General features: G+C 53.7%; 31 non-coding genes across 31 annotated transcripts; 12 read left to right on the top strand and 19 right to left on the bottom strand.

Moving 5' to 3' along the window:
- Nucleotides 1-440: 440 nt before the first annotated feature.
- Nucleotides 441-512, top strand: TRNAE-UUC (transfer RNA glutamic acid (anticodon UUC)). Its single transcript has one exon. It is a non-coding gene; the product is annotated as a tRNA-Glu (tRNA).
- A 505-nt stretch (nt 513-1,017) lies between these two features.
- On the bottom strand, nt 1,018-1,090 carry TRNAR-ACG (transfer RNA arginine (anticodon ACG)). Its single transcript has one exon. It is a non-coding gene; the product is annotated as a tRNA-Arg (tRNA).
- Nucleotides 1,091-1,824: 734 nt separating this feature from the next.
- TRNAE-UUC (transfer RNA glutamic acid (anticodon UUC)) lies at nt 1,825-1,896 on the top strand. Its single transcript has one exon. It is a non-coding gene; the product is annotated as a tRNA-Glu (tRNA).
- Nucleotides 1,897-2,401: 505 nt separating this feature from the next.
- Nucleotides 2,402-2,474, bottom strand: TRNAR-ACG (transfer RNA arginine (anticodon ACG)). The gene has a single exon. It is a non-coding gene; the product is annotated as a tRNA-Arg (tRNA).
- Nucleotides 2,475-3,208: 734 nt separating this feature from the next.
- On the top strand, nt 3,209-3,279 carry TRNAE-UUC (transfer RNA glutamic acid (anticodon UUC)). The gene has a single exon. It is a non-coding gene; the product is annotated as a tRNA-Glu (tRNA).
- Nucleotides 3,280-3,784: 505 nt separating this feature from the next.
- TRNAR-ACG (transfer RNA arginine (anticodon ACG)) lies at nt 3,785-3,857 on the bottom strand. Its single transcript has one exon. It is a non-coding gene; the product is annotated as a tRNA-Arg (tRNA).
- Nucleotides 3,858-4,591: 734 nt separating this feature from the next.
- TRNAE-UUC (transfer RNA glutamic acid (anticodon UUC)) lies at nt 4,592-4,663 on the top strand. The gene has a single exon. It is a non-coding gene; the product is annotated as a tRNA-Glu (tRNA).
- A 505-nt stretch (nt 4,664-5,168) lies between these two features.
- On the bottom strand, nt 5,169-5,241 carry TRNAR-ACG (transfer RNA arginine (anticodon ACG)). The gene has a single exon. It is a non-coding gene; the product is annotated as a tRNA-Arg (tRNA).
- A 1,293-nt stretch (nt 5,242-6,534) lies between these two features.
- On the bottom strand, nt 6,535-6,607 carry TRNAR-ACG (transfer RNA arginine (anticodon ACG)). The gene has a single exon. It is a non-coding gene; the product is annotated as a tRNA-Arg (tRNA).
- Nucleotides 6,608-8,507: 1,900 nt separating this feature from the next.
- Nucleotides 8,508-8,583, bottom strand: TRNAR-ACG (transfer RNA arginine (anticodon ACG)). Its single transcript has one exon. It is a non-coding gene; the product is annotated as a tRNA-Arg (tRNA).
- Nucleotides 8,584-9,894: 1,311 nt separating this feature from the next.
- TRNAR-ACG (transfer RNA arginine (anticodon ACG)) lies at nt 9,895-9,967 on the bottom strand. Its single transcript has one exon. It is a non-coding gene; the product is annotated as a tRNA-Arg (tRNA).
- Nucleotides 9,968-10,701: 734 nt separating this feature from the next.
- Nucleotides 10,702-10,773, top strand: TRNAE-UUC (transfer RNA glutamic acid (anticodon UUC)). Its single transcript has one exon. It is a non-coding gene; the product is annotated as a tRNA-Glu (tRNA).
- Nucleotides 10,774-11,278: 505 nt separating this feature from the next.
- On the bottom strand, nt 11,279-11,351 carry TRNAR-ACG (transfer RNA arginine (anticodon ACG)). Its single transcript has one exon. It is a non-coding gene; the product is annotated as a tRNA-Arg (tRNA).
- A 734-nt stretch (nt 11,352-12,085) lies between these two features.
- On the top strand, nt 12,086-12,157 carry TRNAE-UUC (transfer RNA glutamic acid (anticodon UUC)). Its single transcript has one exon. It is a non-coding gene; the product is annotated as a tRNA-Glu (tRNA).
- Nucleotides 12,158-12,662: 505 nt separating this feature from the next.
- On the bottom strand, nt 12,663-12,735 carry TRNAR-ACG (transfer RNA arginine (anticodon ACG)). Its single transcript has one exon. It is a non-coding gene; the product is annotated as a tRNA-Arg (tRNA).
- Nucleotides 12,736-13,469: 734 nt separating this feature from the next.
- TRNAE-UUC (transfer RNA glutamic acid (anticodon UUC)) lies at nt 13,470-13,540 on the top strand. The gene has a single exon. It is a non-coding gene; the product is annotated as a tRNA-Glu (tRNA).
- Nucleotides 13,541-14,045: 505 nt separating this feature from the next.
- On the bottom strand, nt 14,046-14,118 carry TRNAR-ACG (transfer RNA arginine (anticodon ACG)). The gene has a single exon. It is a non-coding gene; the product is annotated as a tRNA-Arg (tRNA).
- Nucleotides 14,119-15,421: 1,303 nt separating this feature from the next.
- TRNAR-ACG (transfer RNA arginine (anticodon ACG)) lies at nt 15,422-15,494 on the bottom strand. The gene has a single exon. It is a non-coding gene; the product is annotated as a tRNA-Arg (tRNA).
- A 734-nt stretch (nt 15,495-16,228) lies between these two features.
- On the top strand, nt 16,229-16,313 carry TRNAE-UUC (transfer RNA glutamic acid (anticodon UUC)). The gene has a single exon. It is a non-coding gene; the product is annotated as a tRNA-Glu (tRNA).
- Nucleotides 16,314-16,818: 505 nt separating this feature from the next.
- Nucleotides 16,819-16,891, bottom strand: TRNAR-ACG (transfer RNA arginine (anticodon ACG)). The gene has a single exon. It is a non-coding gene; the product is annotated as a tRNA-Arg (tRNA).
- A 1,899-nt stretch (nt 16,892-18,790) lies between these two features.
- TRNAR-ACG (transfer RNA arginine (anticodon ACG)) lies at nt 18,791-18,866 on the bottom strand. The gene has a single exon. It is a non-coding gene; the product is annotated as a tRNA-Arg (tRNA).
- A 1,311-nt stretch (nt 18,867-20,177) lies between these two features.
- Nucleotides 20,178-20,250, bottom strand: TRNAR-ACG (transfer RNA arginine (anticodon ACG)). Its single transcript has one exon. It is a non-coding gene; the product is annotated as a tRNA-Arg (tRNA).
- Nucleotides 20,251-20,984: 734 nt separating this feature from the next.
- Nucleotides 20,985-21,056, top strand: TRNAE-UUC (transfer RNA glutamic acid (anticodon UUC)). The gene has a single exon. It is a non-coding gene; the product is annotated as a tRNA-Glu (tRNA).
- A 505-nt stretch (nt 21,057-21,561) lies between these two features.
- Nucleotides 21,562-21,634, bottom strand: TRNAR-ACG (transfer RNA arginine (anticodon ACG)). The gene has a single exon. It is a non-coding gene; the product is annotated as a tRNA-Arg (tRNA).
- Nucleotides 21,635-22,368: 734 nt separating this feature from the next.
- TRNAE-UUC (transfer RNA glutamic acid (anticodon UUC)) lies at nt 22,369-22,440 on the top strand. Its single transcript has one exon. It is a non-coding gene; the product is annotated as a tRNA-Glu (tRNA).
- A 505-nt stretch (nt 22,441-22,945) lies between these two features.
- Nucleotides 22,946-23,018, bottom strand: TRNAR-ACG (transfer RNA arginine (anticodon ACG)). The gene has a single exon. It is a non-coding gene; the product is annotated as a tRNA-Arg (tRNA).
- A 734-nt stretch (nt 23,019-23,752) lies between these two features.
- TRNAE-UUC (transfer RNA glutamic acid (anticodon UUC)) lies at nt 23,753-23,824 on the top strand. Its single transcript has one exon. It is a non-coding gene; the product is annotated as a tRNA-Glu (tRNA).
- Nucleotides 23,825-24,329: 505 nt separating this feature from the next.
- TRNAR-ACG (transfer RNA arginine (anticodon ACG)) lies at nt 24,330-24,402 on the bottom strand. Its single transcript has one exon. It is a non-coding gene; the product is annotated as a tRNA-Arg (tRNA).
- A 734-nt stretch (nt 24,403-25,136) lies between these two features.
- Nucleotides 25,137-25,208, top strand: TRNAE-UUC (transfer RNA glutamic acid (anticodon UUC)). Its single transcript has one exon. It is a non-coding gene; the product is annotated as a tRNA-Glu (tRNA).
- A 505-nt stretch (nt 25,209-25,713) lies between these two features.
- Nucleotides 25,714-25,786, bottom strand: TRNAR-ACG (transfer RNA arginine (anticodon ACG)). The gene has a single exon. It is a non-coding gene; the product is annotated as a tRNA-Arg (tRNA).
- A 1,298-nt stretch (nt 25,787-27,084) lies between these two features.
- TRNAR-ACG (transfer RNA arginine (anticodon ACG)) lies at nt 27,085-27,157 on the bottom strand. Its single transcript has one exon. It is a non-coding gene; the product is annotated as a tRNA-Arg (tRNA).
- Between the last annotated feature and the right edge of the window lie 81 nt (nt 27,158-27,238).

Below are 27,238 nucleotides of genomic sequence, written 5' to 3'. Positions count from 1 at the left end.
AGGCTGCAGATATTTGCCCCCAGCCAATGCTGCACTTTGGGGGCAAGGGGCAGGTTTCAGGTGGCAAGACGGGCAGCAAAGGGTTAATGAGGCGTGCCCCAGCACTCACGCGCCTCCGAGAGGAACTGCAGACTCTCTTGCCCATTTTAGCAAAAGGGGACCGTCCATCCCTGATAGGGCTCGAACCGCTGCCCTTGGTTCTTGCGTGTTCTCTCAAGCTAGTCATTTTTAGATTGGTCTTGGTATTGTGCTTTGCTTAGCCACTGTAAGCAATGACAGCTCAATACCAGAGCAGCGTAAAGCTTGATTTCTGCCACTGAAAGTGCATCTCGGTCATTTGCGTGGGACACCACCGGTCAAGCTTCTCAAGCATCCTGCCAGTGGTGGACCCATGGGGCACTGCTCTCAGGATCTCCATAACCTGCTTCTTGCTGACAGCCTCCCATATGGTCTAGCGGTTAGGATTCCTGGTTTTCACCCAGGCGGCCCGGGTTCGACTCCCGGTATGGGAAGACTAGCCTTTTCTACATAGAACTCCCGATTCCGTTTCTGTTGCATTTACATTTTGAGAAAAGCCTGAATTTCCCCACATTGTTTCCCTTGGGGCCCCGGCGGCCCCATGCAGTCTGTCCGTGTTTCAGGCTCCCGATTCCTCAGTATGAGGGCTGGACTTGCAAGAAGAAGGGCCGACTACAAGCGGCTTGGGTATGAGGTGCATACCAATGTCTGCGGCTTTCATACCCGAGATCTCGTCTGCACCCACCTTTGAGGCGTGACGTGTCCCCCGCACCCCCCGTCAAGAGAGCAACGGTGGGACCACATTTGGAAAACAGGCCGCCTTGCATTGAAACCGTTGCTGCAAGACGTTAAAGGCCAGAGGAAAGAAGGGCGCCCTGACAGACCGTCATTTCCGCTGACCTCGAGTGTTAAGCGTTCAGTACCTCGGCCAAGGCTAGGGAGAAGACAGAGACTACGCAATCACAATTGGGGTTAAATTAAAAACAAAACGTGCTTCCCCGAGCCAGGTAGGAGTCGAACCTACAATCTTCTGATCCGTAGTCAGACGCGTTATCCGTTGCGCCACTGGCCCTCGTGGGTCTGCGCATACCCCTATCCTTCCACAAAAGGGAGGTGCTGTGCTTGCCCCCTCCCCACATTACACAGCTCTTTAGAAAATAATGCTACTCTTCATTTCGGAGCTGACTCTCAAGCCGCTTCATCTTCCAGTCCTATCTAGAAAGGAAGGCCCTGAAAAGTTGGCAGCAATTGCAAAGCAGGATTTGCCTTCATTTATTGGGGTTGGGGGGGTGGGGTCAATCGGTCAGGGGCTTACTTCCCCACACACTTCAGGAGCGCCACAGGGACTCTTCTCCAGCCTGCCAATAGGCTGCAGATATTTGCCCCCAGCCAATGCTGCACTTTGGGGGCAAGGGGCAGGTTTCAGGTGGCAAGACGGGCAGCAAAGGGTTAATGAGGCGTGCCCCAGCACTCACGCGCCTCCGAGAGGAACTGCAGACTCTCTTGCCCATTTTAGCAAAAGGGGACCGTCCATCCCTGATAGGGCTCGAACCGCTGCCCTTGGTTCTTGCGTGTTCTCTCAAGCTAGTCATTTTTAGATTGGTCTTGGTATTGTGCTTTGCTTAGCCACTGTAAGCAATGACAGCTCAATACCAGAGCAGCGTAAAGCTTGATTTCTGCCACTGAAAGTGCATCTCGGTCATTTGCGTGGGACACCACCGGTCAAGCTTCTCAAGCATCCTGCCAGTGGTGGACCCATGGGGCACTGCTCTCAGGATCTCCATAACCTGCTTCTTGCTGACAGCCTCCCATATGGTCTAGCGGTTAGGATTCCTGGTTTTCACCCAGGCGGCCCGGGTTCTACTCCCGGTATGGGAAGGCTAGCCTTTTCTACATAGAACTCCCGATTCCGTTTCTGTTGCATTTACATTTTGAGAAAAGCCTGAATTTCCCCACATTGTTTCCCTTGGGGCCCCGGCGGCCCCATGCAGTCTGTCCGTGTTTCAGGCTCCCGATTCCTCAGTATGAGGGCTGGACTTGCAAGAAGAAGGGCCGACTACAAGCGGCTTGGGTATGAGGTGCATACCAATGTCTGCGGCTTTCATACCCGAGATCTCGTCTGCACCCACCTTTGAGGCGTGACGTGTCCCCCGCACCCCCCGTCAAGAGAGCAACGGTGGGACCACATTTGGAAAACAGGCCGCCTTGCATTGAAACCGTTGCTGCAAGACGTTAAAGGCCAGAGGAAAGAAGGGCGCCCTGACAGACCGTCATTTCCGCTGACCTCGAGTGTTAAGCGTTCAGTACCTCGGCCAAGGCTAGGGAGAAGACAGAGACTACGCAATCACAATTGGGGTTAAATTAAAAACAAAACGCGCTTCCCCGAGCCAGGTAGGAGTCGAACCTACAATCTTCTGATCCGTAGTCAGACGCGTTATCCATTGCGCCACTGGCCCTCGTGGGTCTGCGCATACCCCTATCCTTCCACAAAAGGGAGGTGCTGTGCTTGCCCCCTCCCCACATTACACAGCTCTTTAGAAAATAATGCTACTCTTCATTTCGGAGCTGACTCTCAAGCCGCTTCATCTTCCAGTCCTATCTAGAAAGGAAGGCCCTGAAAAGTTGGCAGCAATTGCAAAGCAGGATTTGCCTTCATTTATTGGGGTTGGGGGGGTGGGGTCAATCGGTCAGGGGCTTACTTCCCCACACACTTCAGGAGCGCCACAGGGACTCTTCTCCAGCCTGCCAATAGGCTGCAGATATTTGCCCCCAGCCAATGCTGCACTTTGGGGGCAAGGGGCAGGTTTCAGGTGGCAAGACGGGCAGCAAAGGGTTAATGAGGCGTGCCCCAGCACTCACGCGCCTCCGAGAGGAACTGCAGACTCTCTTGCCCATTTTAGCAAAAGGGGACCGTCCATCCCTGATAGGGCTCGAACCGCTGCCCTTGGTTCTTGCGTGTTCTCTCAAGCTAGTCATTTTTAGATTGGTCTTGGTATTGTGCTTTGCTTAGCCACTGTAAGCAATGACAGCTCAATACCACAGCAGCGTAAAGCTTGATTTCTGCCACTGAAAGTGCATCTCGGTCATTTGCGTGGGACACCACCGGTCAAGCTTCTCAAGCATCCTGCCAGTGGTGGACCCATGGGGCACTGCTCTCAGGATCTCCATAACCTGCTTCTTGCTGACAGCCTCCCATATGGTCTAGCGGTTAGGATTCCTGGTTTTCACCCAGGCGGCCCGGTTCGACTCCCGGTATGGGAAGACTAGCCTTTTCTACATAGAACTCCCGATTCCGTTTCTGTTGCATTTACATTTTGAGAAAAGCCTGAATTTCCCCACATTGTTTCCCTTGGGGCCCCGGCGGCCCCATGCAGTCTGTCCGTGTTTCAGGCTCCCGATTCCTCAGTATGAGGGCTGGACTTGCAAGAAGAAGGGCCGACTACAAGCGGCTTGGGTATGAGGTGCATACCAATGTCTGCGGCTTTCATACCCGAGATCTCGTCTGCACCCACCTTTGAGGCGTGACGTGTCCCCCGCACCCCCCGTCAAGAGAGCAACGGTGGGACCACATTTGGAAAACAGGCCGCCTTGCATTGAAACCGTTGCTGCAAGACGTTAAAGGCCAGAGGAAAGAAGGGCGCCCTGACAGACCGTCATTTCCGCTGACCTCGAGTGTTAAGCGTTCAGTACCTCGGCCAAGGCTAGGGAGAAGACAGAGACTACGCAATCACAATTGGGGTTAAATTAAAAACAAAACGCGCTTCCCCGAGCCAGGTAGGAGTCGAACCTACAATCTTCTGATCCGTAGTCAGACGCGTTATCCATTGCGCCACTGGCCCTCGTGGGTCTGCGCATACCCCTATCCTTCCACAAAAGGGAGGTGCTGTGCTTGCCCCCTCCCCACATTACACAGCTCTTTAGAAAATAATGCTACTCTTCATTTCGGAGCTGACTCTCAAGCCGCTTCATCTTCCAGTCCTATCTAGAAAGGAAGGCCCTGAAAAGTTGGCAGCAATTGCAAAGCAGGATTTGCCTTCATTTATTGGGGTTGGGGGGGTGGGGTCAATCGGTCAGGGGCTTACTTCCCCACACACTTCAGGAGCGCCACAGGGACTCTTCTCCAGCCTGCCAATAGGCTGCAGATATTTGCCCCCAGCCAATGCTGCACTTTGGGGGCAAGGGGCAGGTTTCAGGTGGCAAGACGGGCAGCAAAGGGTTAATGAGGCGTGCCCCAGCACTCACGCGCCTCCGAGAGGAACTGCAGACTCTCTTGCCCATTTTAGCAAAAGGGGACCGTCCATCCCTGATAGGGCTCGAACCGCTGCCCTTGGTTCTTGCGTGTTCTCTCAAGCTAGTCATTTTTAGATTGGTCTTGGTATTGTGCTTTGCTTAGCCACTGTAAGCAATGACAGCTCAATACCAGAGCAGCGTAAAGCTTGATTTCTGCCACTGAAAGTGCATCTCGGTCATTTGCGTGGGACACCACCGGTCAAGCTTCTCAAGCATCCTGCCAGTGGTGGACCCATGGGGCACTGCTCTCAGGATCTCCATAACCTGCTTCTTGCTGACAGCCTCCCATATGGTCTAGCGGTTAGGATTCCTGGTTTTCACCCAGGCGGCCCGGGTTCGACTCCCGGTATGGGAAGACTAGCCTTTTCTACATAGAACTCCCGATTCCGTTTCTGTTGCATTTACATTTTGAGAAAAGCCTGAATTTCCCCACATTGTTTCCCTTGGGGCCCCGGCGGCCCCATGCAGTCTGTCCGTGTTTCAGGCTCCCGATTCCTCAGTATGAGGGCTGGACTTGCAAGAAGAAGGGCCGACTACAAGCGGCTTGGGTATGAGGTGCATACCAATGTCTGCGGCTTTCATACCCGAGATCTCGTCTGCACCCACCTTTGAGGCGTGACGTGTCCCCCGCACCCCCCGTCAAGAGAGCAACGGTGGGACCACATTTGGAAAACAGGCCGCCTTGCATTGAAACCGTTGCTGCAAGACGTTAAAGGCCAGAGGAAAGAAGGGCGCCCTGACAGACCGTCATTTCCGCTGACCTCGAGTGTTAAGCGTTCAGTACCTCGGCCAAGGCTAGGGAGAAGACAGAGACTACGCAATCACAATTGGGGTTAAATTAAAAACAAAACGCGCTTCCCCGAGCCAGGTAGGAGTCGAACCTACAATCTTCTGATCCGTAGTCAGACGCGTTATCCATTGCGCCACTGGCCCTCGTGGGTCTGCGCATACCCCTATCCTTCCACAAAAGGGAGGTGCTGTGCTTGCCCCCTCCCCACATTACACAGCTCTTTAGAAAATAATGCTACTCTTCATTTCGGAGCTGACTCTCAAGCCGCTTCATCTTCCAGTCCTATCTAGAAAGGAAGGCCCTGAAAAGTTGGCAGCAATTGCAAAGCAGGATTTGCCTTCATTTATTGGGGTTGGGGGGGTGGGGTCAATCGGTCAGGGGCTTACTTCCCCACACACTTCAGGAGCGCCACAGGGACTCTTCTCCAGCCTGCCAATAGGCTGCAGATATTTGCCCCCAGCCAATGCTGCACTTTGGGGGCAAGGGGCAGGTTTCAGGTGGCAAGACGGGCAGCAAAGGGTTAATGAGGCGTGCCCCAGCACTCACGCGCCTCCGAGAGGAACTGCAGACTCTCTTGCCCATTTTAGCAAAAGGGGACCGTCCATCCCTGATAGGGCTCGAACCGCTGCCCTTGGTTCTTGCGTGTTCTCTCAAGCTAGTCATTTTTAGATTGGTCTTGGTATTGTGCTTTGCTTAGCCACTGTAAGCAATGACAGCTCAATACCAGAGCAGCGTAAAGCTTGATTTCTGCCACTGAAAGTGCATCTCGGTCATTTGCGTGGGACACCACCGGTCAAGCTTCTCAAGCATCCTGCCAGTGGTGGACCCATGGGGCACTGCTCTCAGGATCTCCATAACCTGCTTCTTGCTGACAGCCTCCCATATGGTCTAGCGGTTAGGATTCCTGGTTTTCACCCAGGCGGTATGGGAAGACTAGCCTTTTCTACATAGAACTCCCGATTCCGTTTCTGTTGCATTTACATTTTGAGAAAAGCCTGAATTTCCCCACATTGTTTCCCTTGGGGCCCCGGCGGCCCCATGCAGTCTGTCCGTGTTTCAGGCTCCCGATTCCTCAGTATGAGGGCTGGACTTGCAAGAAGAAGGGCCGACTACAAGCGGCTTGGGTATGAGGTGCATACCAATGTCTGCGGCTTTCATACCCGAGATCTCGTCTGCACCCACCTTTGAGGCGTGACGTGTCCCCCGCACCCCCCGTCAAGAGAGCAACGGTGGGACCACATTTGGAAAACAGGCCGCCTTGCATTGAAACCGTTGCTGCAAGACGTTAAAGGCCAGAGGAAAGAAGGGCGCCCTGACAGACCGTCATTTCCGCTGACCTCGAGTGTTAAGCGTTCAGTACCTCGGCCAAGGCTAGGGAGAAGACAGAGACTACGCAATCACAATTGGGGTTAAATTAAAAACAAAACGCGCTTCCCCGAGCCAGGTAGGAGTCGAACCTACAATCTTCTGATCCGTAGTCAGACGCGTTATCCATTGCGCCACTGGCCCTCGTGGGTCTGCGCATACCCCTATCCTTCCACAAAAGGGAGGTACTGTGCTTGCCCCCTCCCCACATTACACAGCTCTTTAGAAAATAATGCTACTCTTCATTTCGGAGCTGACTCTCAAGCCGCTTCATCTTCCAGTCCTATCTAGAAAGGAAGGCCCTGAAAAGTTGGCAGCAATTGCAAAGCAGGATTTGCCTTCATTTATTGGGGTTGGGGGGGTGGGGTCAATCGGTCAGGGGCTTACTTCCCCACACACTTCAGGAGCGCCACAGGGACTCTTCTCAAGCCTGCCAATAGGCTGCAGATATTTGCCCCCAGCCAATGCTGCACTTTGGGGGCAAGGGGCAGGTTTCAGGTGGCAAGACGGGCAGCAAAGGGTTAATGAGGCGTGCCCCAGCACTCACGCGCCTCCGAGAGGAACTGCAGACTCTCTTGCCCATTTTAGCAAAAGGGGACGTCCACCCCTGATGGGGCTCGAACCCCTGCCCCTTCTGTTAGCATGGCCTGCGCCTTCCCCCCTAGGCTAGGGAGGCCATCCCCATGCAGATACCGTCCCGCACTACAGACCCGTCAGCCGCTTTGCCACTCTGCATTTTCAGACGGGAGGGAGTGAGGGAGTGAGGGAGGGAGGGAGGGAGGAAGGGAGGGGGGTAGGGAAGGAGGGGGGAGAGGGGAGCTCAAACGCCAGTAGGCAGGCAGCCTTGCTGTCTGCTGCCTACCGGAGCTGCTGTGTGCAGCGCCCACAAGCCTCTCAGCGCTTGCCTGTGTGCAGCAGCACCCTTCACACTTCCGCCTGTCGCCCCATGACAGGTGGGGGCGGGGGCTTGGGCACACGAGAGAGCCTGGGAGGGACAGCTCGCACTCCAACCAGTGATCCCAAAACCCACTCTCTCTGGCCCTAATCCTGTCTCTCTTTCTTTCCTTCTTTCCTTCCTTTCTTTCCCTCACTTGCTGTTTTTTCTTTCTTTCTTTCTTTCTTTCTTTCTTTCTTTCTTTCTTTCTTTCTTTCTTTCTTTCTTTCTTTCTTTCTTTCTTTCTTTCTTTCTTTCTTTCTTTCTTTCTTTCCTTGCTTCCTTTCTTTCTTTACCACTTACCTTTTGTCTTTCTTCCTTTCTTTCTCAGGCAGCCATCATTAGACAAGTCTTGGTATTGTGCTTTGCTTAGCCACTGCAAGCAATGACAGCTCAATACCAGAGCAGCGTAAAGCTTGATTTCTGCCACTGAAAGTGCATCTCGGTCATTTGCGTGGGACACCACCGGTCAAGCTTCTCAAGCATCCTGCCAGTGGTGGACCCATGGGGCACTGCTCTCAGGATCTCCATAACCTGCTTCTTGCTGACAGCCTCCCATATGGTCTAGCGGTTAGGATTCCTGGTTTTCACCCAGGCGGCCCGAAGACTAGCCTTTTCTACATAGAACTCCCGATTCCGTTTCTGTTGCATTTACATTTTGAGAAAAGCCTGAATTTCCCCACATTGTTTCCCTTGGGGCCCCGGCGGCCCCATGCAGTCTGTCCGTGTTTCAGGCTCCCGATTCCTCAGTATGAGGGCTGGACTTGCAAGAAGAAGGGCCGACTACAAGCGGCTTGGGTATGAGGTGCATACCAATGTCTGCGGCTTTCATACCCGAGATCTCGTCTGCACCCACCTTTGAGGCGTGACGTGTCCCCCGCACCCCCCGTCAAGAGAGCAACGGTGGGACCACATTTGGAAAACAGGCCGCCTTGCATTGAAACCGTTGCTGCAAGACGTTAAAGGCCAGAGGAAAGAAGGGCGCCCTGACAGACCGTCATTTCCGCTGACCTCGAGTGTTAAGCGTTCAGTACCTCGGCCAAGGCTAGGGAGAAGACAGAGACTACGCAATCACAATTGGGGTTAAATTAAAAACAAAACGCGCTTCCCCGAGCCAGGTAGGAGTCGAACCTACTACAATCTTCTGATCCGTAGTCAGACGCGTTATCCATTGCGCCACTGGCCCTCGTGGGTCTGCGCATACCCCTATCCTTCCACAAAAGGGAGGTGCTGTGCTTGCCCCCTCCCCACATTACACAGCTCTTTAGAAAATAATGCTACTCTTCATTTCGGAGCTGACTCTCAAGCCGCTTCATCTTCCAGTCCTATCTAGAAAGGAAGGCCCTGAAAAGTTGGCAGCAATTGCAAAGCAGGATTTGCCTTCATTTATTGGGGTTGGGGGGGTGGGGTCAATCGGTCAGGGGCTTACTTCCCCACACACTTCAGGAGCGCCACAGGGACTCTTCTCCAGCCTGCCAATAGGCTGCAGATATTTGCCCCCAGCCAATGCTGCACTTTGGGGGCAAGGGGCAGGTTTCAGGTGGCAAGACGGGCAGCAAAGGGTTAATGAGGCGTGCCCCAGCACTCACGCGCCTCCGAGAGGAACTGCAGACTCTCTTGCCCATTTTAGCAAAAGGGGACCGTCCATCCCTGATAGGGCTCGAACCGCTGCCCTTGGTTCTTGCGTGTTCTCTCAAGCTAGTCATTTTTAGATTGGTCTTGGTATTGTGCTTTGCTTAGCCACTGTAAGCAATGACAGCTCAATACCAGAGCAGCGTAAAGCTTGATTTCTGCCACTGAAAGTGCATCTCGGTCATTTGCGTGGGACACCACCGGTCAAGCTTCTCAAGCATCCTGCCAGTGGTGGACCCATGGGGCACTGCTCTCAGGATCTCCATAACCTGCTTCTTGCTGACAGCCTCCCATATGGTCTAGCGGTTAGGATTCCTGGTTTTCACCCGGGCGTCCCTGATTCGATTCCCGGTATGGGAAGACTAGCCTTTTCTACATAGAACTCCCGATTCCGTTTCTGTTGCATTTACATTTTGAGAAAAGCCTGAATTTCCCCACATTGTTTCCCTTGGGGCCCCGGCGGCCCCATGCAGTCTGTCCGTGTTTCAGGCTCCCGATTCCTCAGTATGAGGGCTGGACTTGCAAGAAGAAGGGCCGACTACAAGCGGCTTGGGTATGAGGTGCATACCAATGTCTGCGGCTTTCATACCCGAGATCTCGTCTGCACCCACCTTTGAGGCGTGACGTGTCCCCCGCACCCCCCGTCAAGAGAGCAACGGTGGGACCACATTTGGAAAACAGGCCGCCTTGCATTGAAACCGTTGCTGCAAGACGTTAAAGGCCAGAGGAAAGAAGGGCGCCCTGACAGACCGTCATTTCCGCTGACCTCGAGTGTTAAGCGTTCAGTACCTCGGCCAAGGCTAGGGAGAAGACAGAGACTACGCAATCACAATTGGGGTTAAATTAAAAACAAAACGCGCTTCCCCGAGCCAGGTAGGAGTCGAACCTACAATCTTCTGATCCGTAGTCAGACGCGTTATCCATTGCGCCACTGGCCCTCGTGGGTCTGCGCATACCCCTATCCTTCCACAAAAGGGAGGTGCTGTGCTTGCCCCCTCCCCACATTACACAGCTCTTTAGAAAATAATGCTACTCTTCATTTCGGAGCTGACTCTCAAGCCGCTTCATCTTCCAGTCCTATCTAGAAAGGAAGGCCCTGAAAAGTTGGCAGCAATTGCAAAGCAGGATTTGCCTTCATTTATTGGGGTTGGGAGGGTGGGGTCAATCGGTCAGGGGCTTACTTCCCCACACACTTCAGGAGCGCCACAGGGACTCTTCTCCAGCCTGCCAATAGGCTGCAGATATTTGCCCCCAGCCAATGCTGCACTTTGGGGGCAAGGGGCAGGTTTCAGGTGGCAAGACGGGCAGCAAAGGGTTAATGAGGCGTGCCCCAGCACTCACGCGCCTCCGAGAGGAACTGCAGACTCTCTTGCCCATTTTAGCAAAAGGGGACCGTCCATCCCTGATAGGGCTCGAACCGCTGCCCTTGGTTCTTGCGTGTTCTCTCAAGCTAGTCATTTTTAGATTGGTCTTGGTATTGTGCTTTGCTTAGCCACTGTAAGCAATGACAGCTCAATACCAGAGCAGCGTAAAGCTTGATTTCTGCCACTGAAAGTGCATCTCGGTCATTTGCGTGGGACACCACCGGTCAAGCTTCTCAAGCATCCTGCCAGTGGTGGACCCATGGGGCACTGCTCTCAGGATCTCCATAACCTGCTTCTTGCTGACAGCCTCCCATATGGTCTAGCGGTTAGGATTCCTGGTTTTCACCCAGGCGGCCCGGGTTCGACTCCCGGTATGGGAAGACTAGCCTTTTCTACATAGAACTCCCGATTCCGTTTCTGTTGCATTTTCATTTTGAGAAAAGCCTGAATTTCCCCACATTGTTTCCCTTGGGGCCCCGGCGGCCCCATGCAGTCTGTCCGTGTTTCAGGCTCCCGATTCCTCAGTATGAGGGCTGGACTTGCAAGAAGAAGGGCCGACTACAAGCGGCTTGGGTATGAGGTGCATACCAATGTCTGCGGCTTTCATACCCGAGATCTCGTCTGCACCCACCTTTGAGGCGTGACGTGTCCCCCGCACCCCCCGTCAAGAGAGCAACGGTGGGACCACATTTGGAAAACAGGCCGCCTTGCATTGAAACCGTTGCTGCAAGACGTTAAAGGCCAGAGGAAAGAAGGGCGCCCTGACAGACCGTCATTTCCGCTGACCTCGAGTGTTAAGCGTTCAGTACCTCGGCCAAGGCTAGGGAGAAGACAGAGACTACGCAATCACAATTGGGGTTAAATTAAAAACAAAACGCGCTTCCCCGAGCCAGGTAGGAGTCGAACCTACAATCTTCTGATCCGTAGTCAGACGCGTTATCCATTGCGCCACTGGCCCTCGTGGGTCTGCGCATACCCCTATCCTTCCACAAAAGGGAGGTGCTGTGCTTGCCCCCTCCCCACATTACACAGCTCTTTAGAAAATAATGCTACTCTTCATTTCGGAGCTGACTCTCAAGCCGCTTCATCTTCCAGTCCTATCTAGAAAGGAAGGCCCTGAAAAGTTGGCAGCAATTGCAAAGCAGGATTTGCCTTCATTTATTGGGGTTGGGGGGGTGGGGTCAATCGGTCAGGGGCTTACTTCCCCACACACTTCAGGAGCGCCACAGGGACTCTTCTCCAGCCTGCCAATAGGCTGCAGATATTTGCCCCCAGCCAATGCTGCACTTTGGGGGCAAGGGGCAGGTTTCAGGTGGCAAGACGGGCAGCAAAGGGTTAATGAGGCGTGCCCCAGCACTCACGCGCCTCCGAGAGGAACTGCAGACTCTCTTGCCCATTTTAGCAAAAGGGGACCGTCCATCCCTGATAGGGCTCGAACCGCTGCCCTTGGTTCTTGCGTGTTCTCTCAAGCTAGTCATTTTTAGATTGGTCTTGGTATTGTGCTTTGCTTAGCCACTGTAAGCAATGACAGCTCAATACCAGAGCAGCGTAAAGCTTGATTTCTGCCACTGAAAGTGCATCTCGGTCATTTGCGTGGGACACCACCGGTCAAGCTTCTCAAGCATCCTGCCAGTGGTGGACCCATGGGGCACTGCTCTCAGGATCTCCATAACCTGCTTCTTGCTGACAGCCTCCCATATGGTCTAGCGGTTAGGATTCCTGGTTTTCACCCAGGCGGCCCGGGTTCTACTCCCGGTATGGGAAGACTAGCCTTTTCTACATAGAACTCCCGATTCCGTTTCTGTTGCATTTACATTTTGAGAAAAGCCTGAATTTCCCCACATTGTTTCCCTTGGGGCCCCGGCGGCCCCATGCAGTCTGTCCGTGTTTCAGGCTCCCGATTCCTCAGTATGAGGGCTGGACTTGCAAGAAGAAGGGCCGACTACAAGCGGCTTGGGTATGAGGTGCATACCAATGTCTGCGGCTTTCATACCCGAGATCTCGTCTGCACCCACCTTTGAGGCGTGACGTGTCCCCCGCACCCCCCGTCAAGAGAGCAACGGTGGGACCACATTTGGAAAACAGGCCGCCTTGCATTGAAACCGTTGCTGCAAGACGTTAAAGGCCAGAGGAAAGAAGGGCGCCCTGACAGACCGTCATTTCCGCTGACCTCGAGTGTTAAGCGTTCAGTACCTCGGCCAAGGCTAGGGAGAAGACAGAGACTACGCAATCACAATTGGGGTTAAATTAAAAACAAAACGCGCTTCCCCGAGCCAGGTAGGAGTCGAACCTACAATCTTCTGATCCGTAGTCAGACGCGTTATCCATTGCGCCACTGGCCCTCGTGGGTCTGCGCATACCCCTATCCTTCCACAAAAGGGAGGTGCTGTGCTTGCCCCCTCCCCACATTACACAGCTCTTTAGAAAATAATGCTACTCTTCATTTCGGAGCTGACTCTCAAGCCGCTTCATCTTCCAGTCCTATCTAGAAAGGAAGGCCCTGAAAAGTTGGCAGCAATTGCAAAGCAGGATTTGCCTTCATTTATTGGGGTTGGGGGGGTGGGGTCAATCGGTCAGGGGCTTACTTCCCCACACACTTCAGGAGCGCCACAGGGACTCTTCTCCAGCCTGCCAATAGGCTGCAGATATTTGCCCCCAGCCAATGCTGCACTTTGGGGGCAAGGGGCAGGTTTCAGGTGGCAAGACGGGCAGCAAAGGGTTAATGAGGCGTGCCCCAGCACTCACGCGCCTCCGAGAGGAACTGCAGACTCTCTTGCCCATTTTAGCAAAAGGGGACCGTCCATCCCTGATAGGGCTCGAACCGCTGCCCTTGGTTCTTGCGTGTTCTCTCAAGCTAGTCATTTTTAGATTGGTCTTGGTATTGTGCTTTGCTTAGCCACTGTAAGCAATGACAGCTCAATACCACAGCAGCGTAAAGCTTGATTTCTGCCACTGAAAGTGCATCTCGGTCATTTGCGTGGGACACCACCGGTCAAGCTTCTCAAGCATCCTGCCAGTGGTGGACCCATGGGGCACTGCTCTCAGGATCTCCATAACCTGCTTCTTGCTGACAGCCTCCCATATGGTCTAGCGGTTAGGATTCCTGGTTTTCACCCAGGCGGCCCGGTTCGACTCCCGGTATGGGAAGACTAGCCTTTTCTACATAGAACTCCCGATTCCGTTTCTGTTGCATTTACATTTTGAGAAAAGCCTGAATTTCCCCACATTGTTTCCCTTGGGGCCCCGGCGGCCCCATGCAGTCTGTCCGTGTTTCAGGCTCCCGATTCCTCAGTATGAGGGCTGGACTTGCAAGAAGAAGGGCCGACTACAAGCGGCTTGGGTATGAGGTGCATACCAATGTCTGCGGCTTTCATACCCGAGATCTCGTCTGCACCCACCTTTGAGGCGTGACGTGTCCCCCGCACCCCCCGTCAAGAGAGCAACGGTGGGACCACATTTGGAAAACAGGCCGCCTTGCATTGAAACCGTTGCTGCAAGACGTTAAAGGCCAGAGGAAAGAAGGGCGCCCTGACAGACCGTCATTTCCGCTGACCTCGAGTGTTAAGCGTTCAGTACCTCGGCCAAGGCTAGGGAGAAGACAGAGACTACGCAATCACAATTGGGGTTAAATTAAAAACAAAACGCGCTTCCCCGAGCCAGGTAGGAGTCGAACCTACAATCTTCTGATCCGTAGTCAGACGCGTTATCCATTGCGCCACTGGCCCTCGTGGGTCTGCGCATACCCCTATCCTTCCACAAAAGGGAGGTGCTGTGCTTGCCCCCTCCCCACATTACACAGCTCTTTAGAAAATAATGCTACTCTTCATTTCGGAGCTGACTCTCAAGCCGCTTCATCTTCCAGTCCTATCTAGAAAGGAAGGCCCTGAAAAGTTGGCAGCAATTGCAAAGCAGGATTTGCCTTCATTTATTGGGGTTGGGGGGGTGGGGTCAATCGGTCAGGGGCTTACTTCCCCACACACTTCAGGAGCGCCACAGGGACTCTTCTCCAGCCTGCCAATAGGCTGCAGATATTTGCCCCCAGCCAATGCTGCACTTTGGGGGCAAGGGGCAGGTTTCAGGTGGCAAGACGGGCAGCAAAGGGTTAATGAGGCGTGCCCCAGCACTCACGCGCCTCCGAGAGGAACTGCAGACTCTCTTGCCCATTTTAGCAAAAGGGGACCGTCCATCCCTGATAGGGCTCGAACCGCTGCCCTTGGTTCTTGCGTGTTCTCTCAAGCTAGTCATTTTTAGATTGGTCTTGGTATTGTGCTTTGCTTAGCCACTGTAAGCAATGACAGCTCAATACCAGAGCAGCGTAAAGCTTGATTTCTGCCACTGAAAGTGCATCTCGGTCATTTGCGTGGGACACCACCGGTCAAGCTTCTCAAGCATCCTGCCAGTGGTGGACCCATGGGGCACTGCTCTCAGGATCTCCATAACCTGCTTCTTGCTGACAGCCTCCCATATGGTCTAGCGGTTAGGATTCCTGGTTTTCACCCAGGCGGCCCGGTCCGGTATGGGAAGACTAGCCTTTTCTACATAGAACTCCCGATTCCGTTTCTGTTGCATTTACATTTTGAGAAAAGCCTGAATTTCCCCACATTGTTTCCCTTGGGGCCCCGGCGGCCCCATGCAGTCTGTCCGTGTTTCAGGCTCCCGATTCCTCAGTATGAGGGCTGGACTTGCAAGAAGAAGGGCCGACTACAAGCGGCTTGGGTATGAGGTGCATACCAATGTCTGCGGCTTTCATACCCGAGATCTCGTCTGCACCCACCTTTGAGGCGTGACGTGTCCCCCGCACCCCCCGTCAAGAGAGCAACGGTGGGACCACATTTGGAAAACAGGCCGCCTTGCATTGAAACCGTTGCTGCAAGACGTTAAAGGCCAGAGGAAAGAAGGGCGCCCTGACAGACCGTCATTTCCGCTGACCTCGAGTGTTAAGCGTTCAGTACCTCGGCCAAGGCTAGGGAGAAGACAGAGACTACGCAATCACAATTGGGGTTAAATTAAAAACAAAACGCGCTTCCCCGAGCCAGGTAGGAGTCGAACCTACAATCTTCTGATCCGTAGTCAGACGCGTTATCCATTGCGCCACTGGCCCTCGTGGGTCTGCGCATACCCCTATCCTTCCACAAAAGGGAGGTGCTGTGCTTGCCCCCTCCCCACATTACACAGCTCTTTAGAAAATAATGCTACTCTTCATTTCGGAGCTGACTCTCAAGCCGCTTCATCTTCCAGTCCTATCTAGAAAGGAAGGCCCTGAAAAGTTGGCAGCAATTGCAAAGCAGGATTTGCCTTCATTTATTGGGGTTGGGGGGGTGGGGTCAATCGGTCAGGGGCTTACTTCCCCACACACTTCAGGAGCGCCACAGGGACTCTTCTCCAGCCTGCCAATAGGCTGCAGATATTTGCCCCCAGCCAATGCTGCACTTTGGGGGCAAGGGGCAGGTTTCAGGTGGCAAGACGGGCAGCAAAGGGTTAATGAGGCGTGCCCCAGCACTCACGCGCCTCCGAGAGGAACTGCAGACTCTCTTGCCCATTTTAGCAAAAGGGGACCGTCCATCCCTGATAGGGCTCGAACCGCTGCCCTTGGTTCTTGCGTGTTCTCTCAAGCTAGTCATTTTTAGATTGGTCTTGGTATTGTGCTTTGCTTAGCCACTGTAAGCAATGACAGCTCAATACCAGAGCAGCGTAAAGCTTGATTTCTGCCACTGAAAGTGCATCTCGGTCATTTGCGTGGGACACCACCGGTCAAGCTTCTCAAGCATCCTGCCAGTGGTGGACCCATGGGGCACTGCTCTCAGGATCTCCATAACCTGCTTCTTGCTGACAGCCTCCCATATGGTCTAGCGGTTAGGATTCCTGGTTTTCACCCAGGCGGCCCGGGTTCGCGGCCCGGGTTCGACTCCCGGTATGGGAAGACTAGCCTTTTCTACATAGAACTCCCGATTCCGTTTCTGTTGCATTTACATTTTGAGAAAAGCCTGAATTTCCCCACATTGTTTCCCTTGGGGCCCCGGCGGCCCCATGCAGTCTGTCCGTGTTTCAGGCTCCCGATTCCTCAGTATGAGGGCTGGACTTGCAAGAAGAAGGGCCGACTACAAGCGGCTTGGGTATGAGGTGCATACCAATGTCTGCGGCTTTCATACCCGAGATCTCGTCTGCACCCACCTTTGAGGCGTGACGTGTCCCCCGCACCCCCCGTCAAGAGAGCAACGGTGGGACCACATTTGGAAAACAGGCCGCCTTGCATTGAAACCGTTGCTGCAAGACGTTAAAGGCCAGAGGAAAGAAGGGCGCCCTGACAGACCGTCATTTCCGCTGACCTCGAGTGTTAAGCGTTCAGTACCTCGGCCAAGGCTAGGGAGAAGACAGAGACTACGCAATCACAATTGGGGTTAAATTAAAAACAAAACGCGCTTCCCCGAGCCAGGTAGGAGTCGAACCTACAATCTTCTGATCCGTAGTCAGACGCGTTATCCATTGCGCCACTGGCCCTCGTGGGTCTGCGCATACCCCTATCCTTCCACAAAAGGGAGGTGCTGTGCTTGCCCCCTCCCCACATTACACAGCTCTTTAGAAAATAATGCTACTCTTCATTTCGGAGCTGACTCTCAAGCCGCTTCATCTTCCAGTCCTATCTAGAAAGGAAGGCCCTGAAAAGTTGGCAGCAATTGCAAAGCAGGATTTGCCTTCATTTATTGGGGTTGGGGGGGTGGGGTCAATCGGTCAGGGGCTTACTTCCCCACACACTTCAGGAGCGCCACAGGGACTCTTCTCAAGCCTGCCAATAGGCTGCAGATATTTGCCCCCAGCCAATGCTGCACTTTGGGGGCAAGGGGCAGGTTTCAGGTGGCAAGACGGGCAGCAAAGGGTTAATGAGGCGTGCCCCAGCACTCACGCGCCTCCGAGAGGAACTGCAGACTCTCTTGCCCATTTTAGCAAAAGGGGACGTCCACCCCTGATGGGGCTCGAACCCCTGCCCCTTCTGTTAGCATGGCCTGCGCCTTCCCCCCTAGGCTAGGGAGGCCATCCCCATGCAGATACCGTCCCGCACTACAGACCCGTCAGCCGCTTTGCCACTCTGCATTTTCAGACGGGAGGGAGTGAGGGAGTGAGGGAGGGAGGGAGGGAGGAAGGGAGGGAGGGGGGAGGGAAGGAGGGGGGAGAGGGGAGCTCAAACGCCAGTAGGCAGGCAGCCTTGCTGTCTGCTGCCTACCGGAGCTGCTGTGTGCAGCGCCCACAAGCCTCTCAGCGCTTGCCTGTGTGCAGCAGCACCCTTCACACTTCCGCCTGTCGCCCCATGACAGGTGGGGGCGGGGGCTTGGGCACACGAGAGAGCCTGGGAGGGACAGCTCGCACTCCAACCAGTGATCCCAAAACCCACTCTCTCTGGCCCTAATCCTGTCTCTCTTTCTTTCCTTCTTTCCTTCCTTTCTTTCCCTCACTTGCTGTTTTTTCTTTCTTTCTTTCTTTCTTTCTTTCTTTCTTTCTTTCTTTCTTTCTTTCTTTCTTTCTTTCTTTCTTTCTTTCTTTCTTTCTTTCTTTCTTTCTTTCTTTCCTTGCTTCCTTTCTTTCTTTACCACTTACCTTTTGTCTTTCTTCCTTTCTTTCTCAGGCAGCCATCATTAGACAAGTCTTGGTATTGTGCTTTGCTTAGCCACTGCAAGCAATGACAGCTCAATACCAGAGCAGCGTAAAGCTTGATTTCTGCCACTGAAAGTGCATCTCGGTCATTTGCGTGGGACACCACCGGTCAAGCTTCTCAAGCATCCTGCCAGTGGTGGACCCATGGGGCACTGCTCTCAGGATCTCCATAACCTGCTTCTTGCTGACAGCCTCCCATATGGTCTAGCGGTTAGGATTCCTGGTTTTCACCCAGGCGGCCCGAAGACTAGCCTTTTCTACATAGAACTCCCGATTCCGTTTCTGTTGCATTTACATTTTGAGAAAAGCCTGAATTTCCCCACATTGTTTCCCTTGGGGCCCCGGCGGCCCCATGCAGTCTGTCCGTGTTTCAGGCTCCCGATTCCTCAGTATGAGGGCTGGACTTGCAAGAAGAAGGGCCGACTACAAGCGGCTTGGGTATGAGGTGCATACCAATGTCTGCGGCTTTCATACCCGAGATCTCGTCTGCACCCACCTTTGAGGCGTGACGTGTCCCCCGCACCCCCCGTCAAGAGAGCAACGGTGGGACCACATTTGGAAAACAGGCCGCCTTGCATTGAAACCGTTGCTGCAAGACGTTAAAGGCCAGAGGAAAGAAGGGCGCCCTGACAGACCGTCATTTCCGCTGACCTCGAGTGTTAAGCGTTCAGTACCTCGGCCAAGGCTAGGGAGAAGACAGAGACTACGCAATCACAATTGGGGTTAAATTAAAAACAAAACGCGCTTCCCCGAGCCAGGTAGGAGTCGAACCTACTACAATCTTCTGATCCGTAGTCAGACGCGTTATCCATTGCGCCACTGGCCCTCGTGGGTCTGCGCATACCCCTATCCTTCCACAAAAGGGAGGTGCTGTGCTTGCCCCCTCCCCACATTACACAGCTCTTTAGAAAATAATGCTACTCTTCATTTCGGAGCTGACTCTCAAGCCGCTTCATCTTCCAGTCCTATCTAGAAAGGAAGGCCCTGAAAAGTTGGCAGCAATTGCAAAGCAGGATTTGCCTTCATTTATTGGGGTTGGGGGGGTGGGGTCAATCGGTCAGGGGCTTACTTCCCCACACACTTCAGGAGCGCCACAGGGACTCTTCTCCAGCCTGCCAATAGGCTGCAGATATTTGCCCCCAGCCAATGCTGCACTTTGGGGGCAAGGGGCAGGTTTCAGGTGGCAAGACGGGCAGCAAAGGGTTAATGAGGCGTGCCCCAGCACTCACGCGCCTCCGAGAGGAACTGCAGACTCTCTTGCCCATTTTAGCAAAAGGGGACCGTCCATCCCTGATAGGGCTCGAACCGCTGCCCTTGGTTCTTGCGTGTTCTCTCAAGCTAGTCATTTTTAGATTGGTCTTGGTATTGTGCTTTGCTTAGCCACTGTAAGCAATGACAGCTCAATACCAGAGCAGCGTAAAGCTTGATTTCTGCCACTGAAAGTGCATCTCGGTCATTTGCGTGGGACACCACCGGTCAAGCTTCTCAAGCATCCTGCCAGTGGTGGACCCATGGGGCACTGCTCTCAGGATCTCCATAACCTGCTTCTTGCTGACAGCCTCCCATATGGTCTAGCGGTTAGGATTCCTGGTTTTCACCCGGGCGTCCCTGATTCGATTCCCGGTATGGGAAGACTAGCCTTTTCTACATAGAACTCCCGATTCCGTTTCTGTTGCATTTACATTTTGAGAAAAGCCTGAATTTCCCCACATTGTTTCCCTTGGGGCCCCGGCGGCCCCATGCAGTCTGTCCGTGTTTCAGGCTCCCGATTCCTCAGTATGAGGGCTGGACTTGCAAGAAGAAGGGCCGACTACAAGCGGCTTGGGTATGAGGTGCATACCAATGTCTGCGGCTTTCATACCCGAGATCTCGTCTGCACCCACCTTTGAGGCGTGACGTGTCCCCCGCACCCCCCGTCAAGAGAGCAACGGTGGGACCACATTTGGAAAACAGGCCGCCTTGCATTGAAACCGTTGCTGCAAGACGTTAAAGGCCAGAGGAAAGAAGGGCGCCCTGACAGACCGTCATTTCCGCTGACCTCGAGTGTTAAGCGTTCAGTACCTCGGCCAAGGCTAGGGAGAAGACAGAGACTACGCAATCACAATTGGGGTTAAATTAAAAACAAAACGCGCTTCCCCGAGCCAGGTAGGAGTCGAACCTACAATCTTCTGATCCGTAGTCAGACGCGTTATCCATTGCGCCACTGGCCCTCGTGGGTCTGCGCATACCCCTATCCTTCCACAAAAGGGAGGTGCTGTGCTTGCCCCCTCCCCACATTACACAGCTCTTTAGAAAATAATGCTACTCTTCATTTCGGAGCTGACTCTCAAGCCGCTTCATCTTCCAGTCCTATCTAGAAAGGAAGGCCCTGAAAAGTTGGCAGCAATTGCAAAGCAGGATTTGCCTTCATTTATTGGGGTTGGGGGGGTGGGGTCAATCGGTCAGGGGCTTACTTCCCCACACACTTCAGGAGCGCCACAGGGACTCTTCTCCAGCCTGCCAATAGGCTGCAGATATTTGCCCCCAGCCAATGCTGCACTTTGGGGGCAAGGGGCAGGTTTCAGGTGGCAAGACGGGCAGCAAAGGGTTAATGAGGCGTGCCCCAGCACTCACGCGCCTCCGAGAGGAACTGCAGACTCTCTTGCCCATTTTAGCAAAAGGGGACCGTCCATCCCTGATAGGGCTCGAACCGCTGCCCTTGGTTCTTGCGTGTTCTCTCAAGCTAGTCATTTTTAGATTGGTCTTGGTATTGTGCTTTGCTTAGCCACTGTAAGCAATGACAGCTCAATACCAGAGCAGCGTAAAGCTTGATTTCTGCCACTGAAAGTGCATCTCGGTCATTTGCGTGGGACACCACCGGTCAAGCTTCTCAAGCATCCTGCCAGTGGTGGACCCATGGGGCACTGCTCTCAGGATCTCCATAACCTGCTTCTTGCTGACAGCCTCCCATATGGTCTAGCGGTTAGGATTCCTGGTTTTCACCCAGGCGGCCCGGGTTCTACTCCCGGTATGGGAAGACTAGCCTTTTCTACATAGAACTCCCGATTCCGTTTCTGTTGCATTTACATTTTGAGAAAAGCCTGAATTTCCCCACATTGTTTCCCTTGGGGCCCCGGCGGCCCCATGCAGTCTGTCCGTGTTTCAGGCTCCCGATTCCTCAGTATGAGGGCTGGACTTGCAAGAAGAAGGGCCGACTACAAGCGGCTTGGGTATGAGGTGCATACCAATGTCTGCGGCTTTCATACCCGAGATCTCGTCTGCACCCACCTTTGAGGCGTGACGTGTCCCCCGCACCCCCCGTCAAGAGAGCAACGGTGGGACCACATTTGGAAAACAGGCCGCCTTGCATTGAAACCGTTGCTGCAAGACGTTAAAGGCCAGAGGAAAGAAGGGCGCCCTGACAGACCGTCATTTCCGCTGACCTCGAGTGTTAAGCGTTCAGTACCTCGGCCAAGGCTAGGGAGAAGACAGAGACTACGCAATCACAATTGGGGTTAAATTAAAAACAAAACGCGCTTCCCCGAGCCAGGTAGGAGTCGAACCTACAATCTTCTGATCCGTAGTCAGACGCGTTATCCATTGCGCCACTGGCCCTCGTGGGTCTGCGCATACCCCTATCCTTCCACAAAAGGGAGGTGCTGTGCTTGCCCCCTCCCCACATTACACAGCTCTTTAGAAAATAATGCTACTCTTCATTTCGGAGCTGACTCTCAAGCCGCTTCATCTTCCAGTCCTATCTAGAAAGGAAGGCCCTGAAAAGTTGGCAGCAATTGCAAAGCAGGATTTGCCTTCATTTATTGGGGTTGGGGGGGTGGGGTCAATCGGTCAGGGGCTTACTTCCCCACACACTTCAGGAGCGCCACAGGGACTCTTCTCCAGCCTGCCAATAGGCTGCAGATATTTGCCCCCAGCCAATGCTGCACTTTGGGGGCAAGGGGCAGGTTTCAGGTGGCAAGACGGGCAGCAAAGGGTTAATGAGGCGTGCCCCAGCACTCACGCGCCTCCGAGAGGAACTGCAGACTCTCTTGCCCATTTTAGCAAAAGGGGACCGTCCATCCCTGATAGGGCTCGAACCGCTGCCCTTGGTTCTTGCGTGTTCTCTCAAGCTAGTCATTTTTAGATTGGTCTTGGTATTGTGCTTTGCTTAGCCACTGTAAGCAATGACAGCTCAATACCAGAGCAGCGTAAAGCTTGATTTCTGCCACTGAAAGTGCATCTCGGTCATTTGCGTGGGACACCACCGGTCAAGCTTCTCAAGCATCCTGCCAGTGGTGGACCCATGGGGCACTGCTCTCAGGATCTCCATAACCTGCTTCTTGCTGACAGCCTCCCATATGGTCTAGCGGTTAGGATTCCTGGTTTTCACCCAGGCGGCCCGGGTTCTACTCCCGGTATGGGAAGACTAGCCTTTTCTACATAGAACTCCCGATTCCGTTTCTGTTGCATTTACATTTTGAGAAAAGCCTGAATTTCCCCACATTGTTTCCCTTGGGGCCCCGGCGGCCCCATGCAGTCTGTCCGTGTTTCAGGCTCCCGATTCCTCAGTATGAGGGCTGGACTTGCAAGAAGAAGGGCCGACTACAAGCGGCTTGGGTATGAGGTGCATACCAATGTCTGCGGCTTTCATACCCGAGATCTCGTCTGCACCCACCTTTGAGGCGTGACGTGTCCCCCGCACCCCCCGTCAAGAGAGCAACGGTGGGACCACATTTGGAAAACAGGCCGCCTTGCATTGAAACCGTTGCTGCAAGACGTTAAAGGCCAGAGGAAAGAAGGGCGCCCTGACAGACCGTCATTTCCGCTGACCTCGAGTGTTAAGCGTTCAGTACCTCGGCCAAGGCTAGGGAGAAGACAGAGACTACGCAATCACAATTGGGGTTAAATTAAAAACAAAACGCCCTTCCCCGAGCCAGGTAGGAGTCGAACCTACAATCTTCTGATCCGTAGTCAGACGCGTTATCCATTGCGCCACTGGCCCTCGTGGGTCTGCGCATACCCCTATCCTTCCACAAAAGGGAGGTGCTGTGCTTGCCCCCTCCCCACATTACACAGCTCTTTAGAAAATAATGCTACTCTTCATTTCGGAGCTGACTCTCAAGCCGCTTCATCTTCCAGTCCTATCTAGAAAGGAAGGCCCTGAAAAGTTGGCAGCAATTGCAAAGCAGGATTTGCCTTCATTTATTGGGGTTGGGGGGGTGGGGTCAATCGGTCAGGGGCTTACTTCCCCACACACTTCAGGAGCGCCACAGGGACTCTTCTCCAGCCTGCCAATAGGCTGCAGATATTTGCCCCCAGCCAATGCTGCACTTTGGGGGCAAGGGGCAGGTTTCAGGTGGCAAGACGGGCAGCAAAGGGTTAATGAGGCGTGCCCCAGCACTCACGCGCCTCCGAGAGGAACTGCAGACTCTCTTGCCCATTTTAGCAAAAGGGGACCGTCCATCCCTGATAGGGCTCGAACCGCTGCCCTTGGTTCTTGCGTGTTCTCTCAAGCTAGTCATTTTTAGATTGGTCTTGGTATTGTGCTTTGCTTAGCCACTGTAAGCAATGACAGCTCAATACCAGAGCAGCGTAAAGCTTGATTTCTGCCACTGAAAGTGCATCTCGGTCATTTGCGTGGGACACCACCGGTCAAGCTTCTCAAGCATCCTGCCAGTGGTGGACCCATGGGGCACTGCTCTCAGGATCTCCATAACCTGCTTCTTGCTGACAGCCTCCCATATGGTCTAGCGGTTAGGATTCCTGGTTTTCACCCAGGCGGCCCGGGTTCGACTCCCGGTATGGGAAGACTAGCCTTTTCTACATAGAACTCCCGATTCCGTTTCTGTTGCATTTACATTTTGAGAAAAGCCTGAATTTCCCCACATTGTTTCCCTTGGGGCCCCGGCGGCCCCATGCAGTCTGTCCGTGTTTCAGGCTCCCGATTCCTCAGTATGAGGGCTGGACTTGCAAGAAGAAGGGCCGACTACAAGCGGCTTGGGTATGAGGTGCATACCAATGTCTGCGGCTTTCATACCCGAGATCTCGTCTGCACCCACCTTTGAGGCGTGACGTGTCCCCCGCACCCCCCGTCAAGAGAGCAACGGTGGGACCACATTTGGAAAACAGGCCGCCTTGCATTGAAACCGTTGCTGCAAGACGTTAAAGGCCAGAGGAAAGAAGGGCGCCCTGACAGACCGTCATTTCCGCTGACCTCGAGTGTTAAGCGTTCAGTACCTCGGCCAAGGCTAGGGAGAAGACAGAGACTACGCAATCACAATTGGGGTTAAATTAAAAACAAAACGCGCTTCCCCGAGCCAGGTAGGAGTCGAACCTACAATCTTCTGATCCGTAGTCAGACGCGTTATCCATTGCGCCACTGGCCCTCATGGGTCTGCGCATACCCCTATCCTTCCACAAAAGGGAGGTGCTGTGCTTGCCCCCTCCCCACATTACACAGCTCTTTAGAAAATAATGCTACTCTTCATTTCGGAGCTGACTCTCAAGCCGCTTCATCTTCCAGTCCTATCTAGAAAGGAAGGCCCTGAAAAGTTGGCAGCAATTGCAAAGCAGGATTTGCCTTCATTTATTGGGGTTGGGGGGGTGGGGTCAATCGGTCAGGGGCTTACTTCCCCACACACTTCAGGAGCGCCACAGGGACTCTTCTCCAGCCTGCCAATAGGCTGCAGATATTTGCCCCCAGCCAATGCTGCACTTTGGGGGCAAGGGGCAGGTTTCAGGTGGCAAGACGGGCAGCAAAGGGTTAATGAGGCGTGCCCCAGCACTCACGCGCCTCCGAGAGGAACTGCAGACTCTCTTGCCCATTTTAGCAAAAGGGGACCGTCCATCCCTGATAGGGCTCGAACCGCTGCCCTTGGTTCTTGCGTGTTCTCTCAAGCTAGTCATTTTTAGATTGGTCTTGGTATTGTGCTTTGCTTAGCCACTGTAAGCAATGACAGCTCAATACCAGAGCAGCGTAAAGCTTGATTTCTGCCACTGAAAGTGCATCTCGGTCGTTTGCGTGGGACACCACCGGTCAAGCTTCTCAAGCATCCTGCCAGTGGTGGACCCATGGGGCACTGCTCTCAGGATCTCCATAACCTGCTTCTTGCTGACAGCCTCCCATATGGTCTAGCGGTTAGGATTCCTGGTTTTCACCCAGGCGGCCCGGGTTCGACTCCCGGTATGGGAAGACTAGCCTTTTCTACATAGAACTCCCGATTCCGTTTCTGTTGCATTTACATTTTGAGAAAAGCCTGAATTTCCCCACATTGTTTCCCTTGGGGCCCCGGCGGCCCCATGCAGTCTGTCCGTGTTTCAGGCTCCCGATTCCTCAGTATGAGGGCTGGACTTGCAAGAAGAAGGGCCGACTACAAGCGGCTTGGGTATGAGGTGCATACCAATGTCTGCGGCTTTCATACCCGAGATCTCGTCTGCACCCACCTTTGAGGCGTGACGTGTCCCCCGCACCCCCCGTCAAGAGAGCAACGGTGGGACCACATTTGGAAAACAGGCCGCCTTGCATTGAAACCGTTGCTGCAAGACGTTAAAGGCCAGAGGAAAGAAGGGCGCCCTGACAGACCGTCATTTCCGCTGACCTCGAGTGTTAAGCGTTCAGTACCTCGGCCAAGGCTAGGGAGAAGACAGAGACTACGCAATCACAATTGGGGTTAAATTAAAAACAAAACGCGCTTCCCCGAGCCAGGTAGGAGTCGAACCTACAATCTTCTGATCCGTAGTCAGACGCGTTATCCGTTGCGCCACTGGCCCTCGTGGGTCTGCGCATACCCCTATCCTTCCACAAAAGGGAGGTGCTGTGCTTGCCCCCTCCCCACATTACACAGCTCTTTAGAAAATAATGCTACTCTTCATTTCGGAGCTGACTCTCAAGCCGCTTCATCTTCCAGTCCTATCTAGAAAGGAAGGCCCTGAAAAGTTGGCAGCAATTGCAAAGCAGGATTTGCCTTCATTTATTGGGGTTGGGGGGGTGGGGTCAATCGGTCAGGGGCTTACTTCCCCACACACTTCAGGAGCGCCACAGGGAGTCTTCTCCAGCCTGCCAATAGGCTGCAGATATTTGCCCCCAGCCAATGCTGCACTTTGGGGGCAAGGGGCAGGTTTCAGGTGGCAAGACGGGCAGCAAAGGGTTAATGAGGCGTGCCCCAGCACTCACGCGCCTCCGAGAGGAACTGCAGACTCTCTTGCCCATTTTAGCAAAAGGGGACCGTCCATCCCTGATAGGGCTCGAACCGCTGCCCTTGGTTCTTGCGTGTTCTCTCAAGCTAGTCATTTTTAGATTGGTCTTGGTATTGTGCTTTGCTTAGCCACTGTAAGCAATGACAGCTCAATACCAGAGCAGCGTAAAGCTTGATTTCTGCCACTGAAAGTGCATCTCGGTCATTTGCGTGGGACACCACCGGTCAAGCTTCTCAAGCATCCTGCCAGTGGTGGACCCATGGGGCACTGCTCTCAGGATCTCCATAACCTGCTTCTTGCTGACAGCCTCCCATATGGTCTAGCGGTTAGGATTCCTGGTTTTCACCCAGGCGGCCCGGTATGGGAAGACTAGCCTTTTCTACATAGAACTCCCGATTCCGTTTCTGTTGCATTTACATTTTGAGAAAAGCCTGAATTTCCCCACATTGTTTCCCTTGGGGCCCCGGCGGCCCCATGCAGTCTGTCCGTGTTTCAGGCTCCCGATTCCTCAGTATGAGGGCTGGACTTGCAAGAAGAAGGGCCGACTACAAGCGGCTTGGGTATGAGGTGCATACCAATGTCTGCGGCTTTCATACCCGAGATCTCGTCTGCACCCACCTTTGAGGCGTGACGTGTCCCCCGCACCCCCCGTCAAGAGAGCAACGGTGGGACCACATTTGGAAAACAGGCCGCCTTGCATTGAAACCATTGCTGCAAGACGTTAAAGGCCAGAGGAAAGAAGGGCGCCCTGACAGACCGTCATTTCCGCTGACCTCGAGTGTTAAGCGTTCAGTACCTCGGCCAAGGCTAGGGAGAAGACAGAGACTACGCAATCACAATTGGGGTTAAATTAAAAACAAAACGCGCTTCCCCGAGCCAGGTAGGAGTCGAACCTACAATCTTCTGATCCGTAGTCAGACGCGTTATCCATTGCGCCACTGGCCCTCGTGGGTCTGCGCATACCCCTATCCTTCCACAAAAGGGAGGTGCTGTGCTTGCCCCCTCCCCACATTACACAGCTCTTTA

The sequence above is a fragment of the Ambystoma mexicanum genome, chromosome 4p, assembly GCF_040938575.1.
Source record: "Ambystoma mexicanum isolate Mex_15411 chromosome 4p, UKY_AmexF1_1, whole genome shotgun sequence".
NCBI classification, from domain to species: domain Eukaryota; kingdom Metazoa; phylum Chordata; class Amphibia; order Caudata; family Ambystomatidae; genus Ambystoma; species Ambystoma mexicanum.
The sequence above is the reverse complement of the archived record's forward strand: the minus strand, read 5'-3'. Positions and strand labels throughout refer to the sequence as shown.